We start from the raw sequence: 12,920 nt of genomic DNA on the forward strand, positions 1-12,920 counted from the left end.
TGTAATTACATACATACATACATACATGTACATGTAGTACATGTACCTCTAGCTCGTGGAGTAAATGATTATATTTATATTTAGGCTATGTAGGGATCTGTAAATGTATTGAAGTAGATTGGCAGTTCCGTTTTCGTCAGGATGTACGGTTGTTCGTCCTTGTTGTCCGTAAGTGTTGGTGTGCGGAAATGTCAATAGTTTCATTCATCATATATATAGTACTACTAACATCATTTAGCTGAGTAAGTACGGGATATACGGGATATGAATTGTACAATTTACAATTTAAAGACCCGAAATTGTCAGTAATGTTAATTTTGACTTTGATGATTTATTGGCCGATGAATTGTGAAACAAAAATAGTATCTAACAACAATAGGGAACGTTATGGTTGACTACGCGTTACGCAAAAGGAAATCAAACGTTTTTTTTTAAATAGTATTTGTTTTAATGATGATTTTTTAATGTTAATGGTAACAGAGATCTCAATTCCAATGTGCAATTAACACACTATATACTTTTTCTAGCCATTGCCTATCTAGGTACACAATTTATAAATAGAAGTGATTAGCGCCGAACTTAAATGCCTCATTTGCAGGCAAATTACAAGAATGCTTATTAATAAGACACTTTCAGCTGGGATTTATTTCGTTTTCGTATGTAAATGCACACGCAAACGATGTGATTCAGCTGAGGACTTTGCTCCGCCTGTCAACACGTTGGCCGTTGAGGACTGGAATCCTCGCGGATTCGTCTTATTTATGGCCACTGGCTGGTTCTGCTAATAGCCCATAAATCTTATTAATGATATCTGTCAAGTGAGCGTGGCAATCGAGCAGATCTGCATCCAGGCGCTGGGGTTTCATTCCTCGATTCTAAGTCGGGAATTCTCTGTTGAGACTGGGGGCATTTCTACTCCATTCTCAGTTCTCTGGTGTTGATGATGGACAACAGCTTTCAGCGCTACCGTCAATCAGTCGGGCTGACAAAAAGTTTTTACCCCTTTTTCCGATGAAACATGGTCGGACCACAACACACACACACACACTGGAATGCCCTTTCGTTTTGGGTATATTAGTCTGTCTAATTAAGGCAGAACATATGTTGGATTGAAGTGGAAACTTAAGCATTGAAACAGGGTGTAAGTTAAGATACATGCAACGAAGTCCAAAAAATATTCAATAACTAAAAATTATAAGTTAAAGATCAATAAAATGTAGTGAATATATAAGTTTAATATTATTTTAATATTATATTAAATGGTGTAAATAACTTAAGCCTATATAAAATACTGCAACTTTAACTTTCATTTTGTAATAAGCTGGCAGCTTGGCAGGATTTTGTTAGGGTATTCTGAGATCGTCATCATAGGCATGCATTCCTTGTTCACACTTTGTTGTGCAACACTCGAATGCTCCCGCCCTGCCACAAAAGGGCGTGGTTCGTGGGCGTAGCTGACTTCGCACCAGGCCAATAATCTTTAATAGGTCCGAAGAATTTTTTTTTTGTGTTTTGTAGCTGTCTACTCTCTTTTCACTCAACACCAAGCGTAAATATGCGACCGTCTATGTCGCGCGGTCCTCTGCACTCACTTCCCCACTACGCCGCCCCCAAAAGCTTGGCCCTCCCCTCCCCTCAAAAAGTTTTCGCCGCCCCTGCCCGACTTTCGAGTTTTCTTGTAGACACCCACGATCGGGAATTTGCATATGTGTCGCCTGATCTGAATTTTTAGTTCGTCACCTCCGTCTGTGCAAACACATTTTGTTAAATTTTCATATCGCTGTTTTCTACTTCCTGTTCTCTTACAAGATCAAACCTATCAGTCTGAGTTTTTTTAGGTTCTTCTGATATTAATTGTATATATATATATTTATAAGTGGAAACTTAAAAGCTGTTATATTGTAACATATAGTAGATCTGCTAATCGCGAGCGTCGAGCTTATCTACATCCTGTCTTTGTCTCTGTTTCTGATGATATCACCTAATAAATTGCGCCACAAATTGGCGTAAGATATTTCGTTTAATAACATAATATGCACTAAAAAACTATGCAGCTGTCAAGGAATATGCGGTGATTCATTAGTGATGACTCAACCAAACCTCAGTCTTGAAAGTGCCACATATGAGAAGATACTTTAATCTCTGGATCATTTTGCGAGGGCGCTGACAAAAGCGATCACTTACTTATCACTCAGACCCCCATTTTCCCCCCTTTCAAGACGGCCTGTTCCAGTTTTCAGCTTGTAGTTTTCAGTCTTCAGTTTGTAGTTTTCAGTTTTCAGTCTGCGGTTTTGTTTTCCTTCGATGGAGCTACAGAATTGACAATTAGTGAAAGTGAAAAATGTGTCTGGTCTGTCTTTGTGGCTGTTGTTTGTCTAGACCAAATATCTGTAAATGCCTTTTATGGCTCCATCGAGATCTTTCGACCTGGGACGTGTGAATATTTGGGAAAGCTAATCCCCATGATTTGCACTTTGCTCGCTGCACTCTGAAAAATTACAGAATATTTTCTTGAAATCATACATTAATGGGTATTTTTTTTTATGACAATCCAGCAAGCTATTAGATCTTTTTGGGAATTGTATAGTGTAGACTCTTCTAAACGAGTAACCTGAAGATATATCCCTTCAAAACTTATATACTTATTCATTTATATAAATATAATTTATACATTCACTTCTATAGAGTTTCAGTTTCAAATATAGACAGAATTCTCTAAGTGTTTCGCTTAAAGGATATATAGGAAGTTATTTGCAAACACCAGTTCATCCCAGCTTCTCTCGCCAGGATTCTCCTATGCCAATCGCACCTAATCCTTTAGCAAACTTGTCTGTGATCCTGTTCCTCGTATTCTCATCTTTTCACTCCGCCATGAGCCATGTTTCAGATAAAGTGGCGAAACTAGGGCTCCGATTTACGAGTATCTTAATGATTTTTTTTCATTGTATATACCATTTTAAGGGCTTAGCTTTGAATACTCTCTGTGTGCGCTCCTTTCCCCTTGAAAGCCATTAATAAAAATCGGTGTGTAAACAATAAACAAATAATCAGAGCTCCAGAGGAGCCGCGAGATTTATGCTCCACGACAGGGCTTAATAGATTGTGGCCACGACAAATTGCCTGGTTGCCTGTTTGCTGTTTTATGCGGCCCAAAAGGTGGCGATAAAGAAGGCCAATTCGCAGCCGTTTCGGCCAGCTGGCTGTTGACTGGTTGGCCTACTGAAATCGGGAAACTGTGCCAGCGAATTTGCAAGTAAATCAAACGCAGTGTACGAATAATTTGGCAGAGAATCGAATCGAAAAACGAGACAAGACGGCGGCAGGCAGCAACCTAAAAATAAAGGCCATGACGAAGTCGATGAGACATGTGTACCCGCTATATGCGATATATATATAGACATATACATATGTATGTAGTGCGACGGGGGCGTGGCATCGCGCCACAACTTGCAAAGCTATTTTTTATAGCGTCTGGCAATTGGCGATGATGCAAGGCGGCGGCCGTCCCCTTTGTGGTTTATTCTTTTAACGACAACATTATTTGCCGGCCGTTCTTGCGGCCACTTTTTATGCCATTTCTGCGGCTTTCTGTGCGTGGGCTCTCATTGATATTAATTGCTCGGCTTTCTTTTTGGCAGCCAGCGCAAGTGTTTATTTGGCTTATGTCTTCCGGCCAAAAAGAAAGTGTATCGCGCAGTGGCTAGAACTAATTCTTGGCGGATTTCTTAGTGTTTTGGGGTGCGAAAAGCAGGCTTTCCACTTTAAAATTGTGAATATTAACATCGATCAATTTAAGCTACTTAATGCTGCAAGTTTTCATATCTTGAAGCCTCCAAGTCCACTCTTATATGGTTTTATATTGCGAATTTTAGTACTCTTCACATTTTTATAGGGCAACCAAAGTGCTATCTGTAGATGGAATCGCAAACCACATAAACTACATATTTTCTGCCACATTTTGCGGGCACTGGTGTCTTTTGGTTTTGCGGCATATGCTGGGGATATAAAACATCCCGAACTGTGCTAATGTTTTTATTTTCTCATATGCATATATATATATATATATACAAATATATATTTCCTTTTCTTCGGGGGCGCCATGCCAAAGCCAATTTGGCGACAGTTGCTCGACGTCAGTTTTCCCATTTTCCTCGCCCTGGCAATTTTCCCAACAGCATTTTCTTTTGGGGGAGGCAACAAGTGTCTGCATTTTGCGTATATTTTGCGCCTCCTTTATTCTTGGCTGCTTTGCATTTGATGATTAATGCTGTTTATTTTTGCCTACTTGGCCAAGGGAATTTGCAGTTTTCAATTGGGTCGATTTGGTTATTTCACTACTTTACAATACCCGTCACTCGTACAGTGAAAGGGGATACAAGATTGATTGAAAAGTATGTAACAGACCACATAAAATATATATATTCTTGATCAGGATCTTTTCGCCTGTGTGTCAGTACAGATATCAGAAACTATATAAGCTAGAAAGTTGAGAAAGCTTGAACACAAAAGCCCGCAGTCGAGAAATATCTTTTGAATTTATTTATCGCACTCCCACTGGCTGTAATGGGTATCTGATAGTCGGAGAACTCGATTATAGCGTCATCTTTTGTTATTGCTTTCCATTTCTCAGCTGCAAGTTTAAAGTTCTCAAGCGATCCGATTGCAAATACATTTTCATGTGCACAAAGATTGTTTTATAGATTACTGACTCAAAGAGATCTCAAGCTACACTTTCTTTATGAGGTTTTCTGTAATTTTTTTTAAAGTCTACAAGTGCATCATAAATGTATACTCATAAAATTCGAATGAAGAAATGAGATAGCAAACGTTCAAGTATTTTGTTCACTATTTTTATGTAATTCCCGTTTAGTCTAATGTCTTTTGCATAAGTCCCCAAAATGTTCTTTTCCTCTCACACAATAAAGTTCAGCTGTGTGTGACCTTTGTTTGCCATGATATGTTTGTTTGTTTCCCCAACATGCCGCGAGTGAATTTCTCTTCAGAAGTGGGATCGAGTAATTGTCTTTTTTTCCTCCGCCGGACGCCGCAAGATATGCTTTGATTTTGTCCGACTTTTTTCCTTATCGGAGGAGGAAAAGTCTTTTATTTACATTTTTCCCAACCGCAAAGTTCAAGCTCAACGCATCGTTGCGTGGGGTCTTTTGAGGAGCGTAAAAAATTCCCTACACTTGTGTGGGGTATGCGTATTTTCAATGAACTTTGCATTGCAGTTTCATGAAAAGAGTTCCATAACATTTAGAAAAAAGTATCTTTAAGAGACCTAGGAATCCTCATATAGAATACATTAAACATATCAGAAGCGATAAGCAGGTATGTCTTGTATTTATGAAAAGAAAGGGTATTTCTTTTCCTCGTATTCATTCGAATTTTTCGATCCACTTCTGAGGTGCCTAGAATGAGTTGTTTGACTCAAAGCCAAAATCCTGAACGCTGTGCACGTGAGTCAAACAATGATCTCATACCTCGGCCTTCAAAAGGCGTCGCTCGCCCCTCGCTTCTTCAGTCATCCGCTGATTTTCCATTGTCTCTGCGTTCCGTGTGTGTGCGGCACTCTGGCTGTTCGACTGGTGGCTACCAGCTCCTCTTGTTTGCCGACCATGCCGATAAGCACGTGGACTGTTTTTCCGGCGAGTAAATAGAGGTATTCCCGGGAGAAACCACCGACTGCGATGGATATTTGGTTTTTGGCGCGTCGCTCGTCACGTTCGAAAATAATTTTCGGGTGAGTTCAAAAATCCGTAACTGGAAACCGAAACGAACTGCATTTTGATTGATTAAACAGACACACGACAGTTGATGACCTGCGCCAAATCCCCCCGCCCCCCTTAATTAGTCGCGCCTGATTGTTGAGTGCGCGCGATCCAAAAGTTTGATGATTGCCTAACGAGATATTTGGGTGTTGGAAAATGTGTCCAAGTCGTGTAGCTTAATTGCAAGAGGTCAAGAGGGGGGTGGGGGTGCTGTGACTATTACCGGTTGACCTCAACGGTTAAATTTTCGGTTACCTCATCTGCATATGTGGCCCCCACTTTGGATTACGAAATCTCGACGGATTTTTGCATACATTTTTGTTCCCGTTGCTTTCTGCATACAAATTGTTAAGTTTTCTTTTTGTCGCCCAGGGCGTCTGGAAAAAATATGTAAGAAAAATTTGCGAAAAAAAAAAAAACGGACAACTAGAAAGAAGGTACAACAGAAATACTCGTATAGCTGGAAGTAGCAGCACCAAAATATGAGTTTTATGCAAATTGCTTGCTAAATTTGTGATATTTGTGTCTGCAAGCGGTTTTTCTTTGTCCCATCCCACACACTCCGCCCGTTTTCCCCTTTCCCCCAGCCACCACCCCTCCCCCCCTTAAGCTCCATGTAGCCACCAACTTTACTTGTGTTCCTCCGTTTGTGGTTGGTTATTGTAAACCAATTTGCTTATGTGATTTGTCTTTCCACAGAAGAAGGGTTTTCCCCGCAACTCCTGTCTCTTTGGATCTTTATTACCCCCTCGGGCTGTGGGTTTCTGCGGAATGTGGGCGAAGGGTGGCCAGTTGGGCTGGGGTTCGGGGGCGGGGTAGGTGCTCAATGGTGCTCCAGCGTGATGTGTTTGCCCACAGGAAGATGTGGGGTGCAGACCCTGACATTTGACAGAATTGCGGGTACCCTTACGTCATCTCGACTTCGGGCATTCCAGTTTTATTTGCGGTTTTCATAGCTACAGCAGAAACCCCAATACTGCATCCAGTGAAACATAAAGCTTGAAATATATAAATATTAGAATATTTTGATTTGAAATATAATGCACACTTAAAAAGAGTAATGATTGTTTTATTGTTTCATTCATAGTTATAACTTTCCGTTGCTAGCAAGCTGACCTCAGCTGTGAATATGTAAAAGGGCTGGGTTTCATCTCTTAAAAGGGCAACACTTTCGTTGCCCGCTTCCGTGTGTTGAGTCATTCCAATGGATTCTTTCTTTAGGTTAGTCAAGTGCTCCTTGCTATGAGTCACAGCACCCGAATATTCCAATTTACGTTCTTCGTGAATCAATTGATCGGGGGAAATACCGTAACTGTTTGTCAGGTTCACAGATGCTGAATAATTAAATGCCGAATAATTATTTCCATAAAATGCGCCTTATGGGGCTTTGAACTTTTGCTTTTGGCGCACTTTAGGTAATCGACTAAAAGTCTGGAACATATTTCACATATTTAGCCAAAAATGTGGGCCAGACAAAAGGTTTTGACCTGGGATATCATGAGACAGACATTCCGCCTGTGGGCCCACACATGCGACGAGATTCAATTAAATCTGCAACGATGCCGAATTTCAATTTCGATTTTCGATTTTTCGTCGTGTTATTTACAGGCTTTCAATTCAAATCCGATAAATGACAAGGGGCCAAAAGCGCGGAGCGCACAGATCGCAGATCGCGAGGCCAAAACACAAGCGCCAATGGCCAGGAGATTGCATCAGACAGGCACAGATCAGCCAAATGGAGGGGTCGGGGCCTGGGTGATAAGGGGGATATGGGGGATATGGAGACTGTGGGTACTCACATTCATGACCAAATCGATGCCAAAGTCTGCTGGAAGCGAGTCTTGGCCTTTGGGGCGTTGTGCGGCTGGCAATTAAATTGCAAAATAATAATTTTTATTACCAACTTGACGACTGCGACGATTGCGGTGGAAGACTCTTCATTTGCGAATCGGTCTGTGGCCTCAAATGAAATGAAAATCAATTGCTAAGCAAAAAGCAAAAAAAAAAATGTGATCGAATCGATTGACACCCTGGAATATCTATGTAAGTGCATTCACACCAAAGCATCAGTTGTTAGTAAACATTATTTCAGCTTTCATTTGGCTTAGTAGTCAATAATTGCATTTATGGTCTACGGCTAATATGCATTGCTAGTCTAGGAACTTGTAACTGTTTTAGCCAGGGTATCGCAAGGCGTGGCCAAGATGGCATGTTAATTGAGCCGACTTTTGACGCTTTCGCGGGGGCGATTGGGTCGTTCGCGTTCGGTGTCGATGTTGTGGGTAGATCTTAATAATTGGCCATTGGCTTTCCCATCTAGCAGTGCTGCGATCGAAATCTGCCTACAAAACTGACTCAAAATCGTTCAATGAACCAAGGATACCCCCCTCCGCACACCACCACCCTTCTTCACCCTGCAGGCGATATGTGGGTGTCATGAAAAGGAAAATGGGGCGAAAGGTTGTTAAATGATTAAGAGGCGTGCCATTAGCTACAATCCTTAAGCCCCCCGATTTTCCGCCCCCTTTTTCTTGGGTGTCAGCCAGAGACGACGGTGCATTAGAAAGTTCGTGGGAAGTCTTTTCAAGTGGTTTGCCGACCCTGGGAAAAGGGGAGCAGGAGCTGGGAAAATGCTGCGCGATGGAGTGCAGAGAAGGGTTCGCGCGGCAGGGCGACCAAAGATGTCGACTGGGTCTGGCGAAGAGTTTTCGCAGTCAGTGTGAAATGGTTTTCATAAAGGAAGTAAACTGAGCACTGGCGCACATATGCAAAACTTAAAAGGTGGTAATAAAATGCGCTAATATACATACTAACACACTCAGATGAAAATCTACTAAGATTGAACTTGCCAAGCTGAATTAAATGCTAATTTCATATATATCTTATAAGAAACACTTGAATACTAAGTGTAAGTTTATAACATATTATTATATTATTATCCTAACTTCTAGAAGTATTCTTTCTGTGTATGACTGTGTGTTTGCATATGCACATTTTATGTTAATTGAAGCAATGCGTCAATGGCAAATTTCCCTGCTCCTCTCCTCCTGTTTTCCATCACCTTTTCTTTTCCTTTATGCATTTTCCACCTTTCGTTATGTCAACTGTGAAAAGCGCGCCTTGAAAAGGTGGAAAATCTTGAACCATTTCGCAAGAAGAGCCGAAAACTTTTATTTCTATGTCTTGGCGAGGAAAATGTGGGCTTGGTTCAGTGGTAGAATGTAGGGTCTACATATTAAGGTGCGAAAAGAGCTGAAAGGCGATGAACAGTGCTTCTCTGACTTATGGAATAAATGAGTCTGTAATTAAACAAATTATCAATCGCCAGAGTCTACTGAATTCAGAATGATAGAGGAAAGATATTGACATTTAGGGAGTTTTTAAAAAGTTTACCATGTAAGTTTTCGTTTTTATATGAACTTGTACATTTTCAATGTATATGATTATGGTTCTATCTGCATAAAAATGTTCCACTTTGCAAATCACTTCTCCATCTCATTCTTCAACCAAAACACATTCGATATTTATTGCCCTGCATACTTGGTCAACATACATACTTAATCCCCGCTTAAGTGTAATTGAGCCGAGCTAACATTGAACACCACGAAGCTCCCCAAGCAGCTAATCAATTATGATCAGGCCAAAGGCCCAAGAGCAAACATAACCGCTGACACGCCCCCTTGACGCCCAGCGCCCCTTTGCGAAGAAGAAGAGCGCGCTGCAACGATTCCCAAGTGGAACATTATCGTGGCGATATACGAGCCAAATGGAGGCAAACAATTTCCGGGGCTAATAATAAATATCAATAAGCCAAAAATTTATTACCAACTAACCGCAGAATTCGCGAAGCTTTCTGTGCTTCTTCTACCGAACGAACTTCATCATTGTTGCCGTCTTTCTCTCTTGGTCTCTGCCATCTCTTTCGTTTGATATCACGTCTCTCATTTCCCTCTTTATCGCCTGCGGTGCCAACAAATCCCTTTGATTAATTCTAATAGCCTCAGATGTTCAGGCTCGACATCATTTCTTTCGCTTAATACTCAATTTGGTGTTGTTCCCAGCCATCTCTTTCACTCGCCACTCTACCCTTCTCCTTCGCTCCTTTCCAAGGCGTTAAGTTGTTTGCGTTTCTGTTCTGTGACTAATATGCAAACAGGCGAGCAAAGCAGCAGCAGCAGCACAAACTTGGCCAATAACTTAACTTGGCTCAAATGCTGCCCCACCAGCCTCCTTGCTCCCCCTACACACACACACACACACACATATCATAAGCAGGCTGGGGCAACATTAAGGCACTCACTGACATGGAGAAATAAGAACTTGGCAGGAAGTAGATATATGAATACCCTTAAAAATACAGAGTAAAACGTATCTATAAGCATGAGTAATATTTAGTTTAATAGTCTTAATAATTACATTGTAAGTTTATGAGTAATTTAAAGCAATATTTTATTTAGCTGAAGCACACAATTTTGAGTCACCAAAAAAACTGCAATGCAAACATGTCAAAAAAACAAGTCCAAATGCGCCGGGGCCAACAAGATGAGCACAAGATTAGCCACGTTTCCAGCCGTTGTTTGCATCTTGGAGAGTTTGATTTCGATTCCTTTGTTTTCGGATTCCACACAGCTGGCAAATTGCGGGTGCAGTGCACTATATACTTAAATACTATATACTTAAAAATTTCGCAGAAGTCGGAAAATTCGCCTTAAACGAAGTGACTAATGATTGGTTGATTTATTTAAGTGCACTAAATGTCCAAACAACAACTTTTCTTTCGACTGTATAGCATGGCTAATTTTTATGAAATTCTTTTCATATTCCAGCTCGTTGGACTTTTACCTTTCCCTCCGTTCAGTCAGTTTACCTCGTTCTTACTTTTTGTATTTGGTTCGTTCATGTCCCACATGCGTAACCCATTACAGTGCCGCATATCAAGATACATTTGTATCTTCTGCAGCTCGGGCGCATAAATGTTTTTTACGAGCCCTACGCCCATACCCCCCTTCCCCCTCTGGCCTTCGAGGAGTTGCGAGGATAATCGCGGTCCTTTATGAAGCCTCCTCTGTGTGGGCCTTTTGATGTGTAACGCGTGCCCGGCCACTGAGGTCGATGGTATTTATGGGCCTAAGGTCGATGTGGAATAACCCGGCACGATCCCAAGCTCCTAACAATCGCCTGAGTTCTTGGAAAACACCATGAGTCAAGGTCGAGAATGCTGTAGGTCTATACATATACATATATCTGAATACCAATACTTTCAATGGTGCGAAAGTTCGGAATTCAAGAACAATATTCATTCTAGTTTGAATTAAAAATAAATTTTGAACATTCATGCCTCTATTTATATTCATACCTACACAAATTTAACCGGAAGTCGTACTTTAAATGGCTGGAACATATTTTGCCACGAATATTTTACTGAATATATTAATCAAATTTTTAATTTATATTAAAAATGCCAACATCATAAGCTTAGATATGCGTTTTAATACAAATAGTACATAATTAATGAGTCCGCCTAAATTACCCCAAAAATAAAGTTACGACTATGAACTGCGGCCACAAACAACAATTAACCGTTATTAAAACTGCAGGATGAAAAAGTTAAAATTAGTTTCGGTTAGTTGCAATTTACGCATAAGCGCTTTTTTCATGCAATTAAAATTGGCGCATAAATTCAAATTTGAATATTGCATTAATGCTTAATGCTTTGTAAATGTTTGCACATTTTTGTTGGCCAAAATGAAACAAAATGCAATAAAAACTGGAAGACCAGGCGAAATTTGCGCATTCATAAATAAGTCCAAAACTGACCTACAGTAGGCACATGTGTTTACAGACCGAATGGGTTCACAAATCTGTCGGCAATTAAATTGGTTGAAAGGTAGAAATGGTGATACGAAAATCCCTTGTTTGAAGCCTATATTCCCTGAAATGGCGAAGAACTTAGTTAAAAATATTTGAATATGTTCTGCTAAAGTTGAAAACGTCATTTTTATTTTTGGTGTCATCAGACGAACCAAAAGCTATAGCTCTAATTTATCGAGTAATAAAAAATAATGCAATTTTTCCATTTTTCTGATTTTCCATTAGCTGATTTGTCTAATTTGAATAAAAACTGCATTGGATTTTTTCGATGTTCTCAAAAACAAATATTTCGTATTCGCTTATAGTTTCCCAGAATTGGGATTTTGCATTCATAGATATTCTTACAAAATAATATGTAAATATCTTTATATAGGTACAGGGTACTATTTTTCCTTACAGGGTGATACTAGAACCAAAACTATGTATTTTCTATTTATTACATATATGTATTCTGCGGATGTGGATATGTTTTTCCCGTGTGGCGTGCCATCATTATGCCAGATCATATCGCGTTGAAAGTTTCAGCAGGAAATTAAATGCAATTTAGTGTGGACTTAAATGCCGGACGGCTCAGTATGATAACTCCACCTGTATGTATCTGTGTATGTTTGTATCTGTGATGTCTGTATCTGTGTGTGCGAACGGATATATCTGTGTGTGGGTGCGAGAGCTCCAATTTAAGCGCTGCTGGCATTTCCTGGTGGGAAGAAGTGGGTATGTCACCCACTTGAAACTTACAGGCAGTGTGTTTGTGTGTGTGTGTGTGGGGGGTGTGCGTGTGTATGAGGTGGGAATTAATTATGCAGGCATATCATGGCTACTCCTTTCGCTCCAGCCCTCCACCTCACCACCCGTCCCTTTCCCACACACACACACTCAAACAGTCGCATCCTTTCCGTGTGCGGTTTTAATTTGTGAGCCCGTGCCCGTGCATTTTGCCTGATCCTTTTCCTTTCCGCCGTTTGCCATTGCAATTTCCCCTGCCACGCCCACTTGCCACCCATCTCTTGTTGCGGGTTGGGAAATGTTTGTTGTTGTTTTCCTGCCCCAGTGTTGTTTGTAATTCCGTGTGATTTCACTTGGCCGGCAGGAATCGATGAATAACGCAATTTGGAACGGGGAGTCCTTGAGAAAAGCACTTTGAGGTCGCGCATCCAATGGGTGCATAATCCGGGTGGCATTCCCACCATTTATTGCACTTTTAAATGCTTTCATTTAGCTGGCCCATGCTGTATCACCAAGTGCTGCCTATGGTGATTTGGCTAGTGATTCTGATAA

This window comes from Drosophila simulans, chromosome 2L (genome assembly GCF_016746395.2).
Source record: "Drosophila simulans strain w501 chromosome 2L, Prin_Dsim_3.1, whole genome shotgun sequence".
Taxonomy (NCBI): Eukaryota; Metazoa; Arthropoda; class Insecta; order Diptera; family Drosophilidae; genus Drosophila; species Drosophila simulans.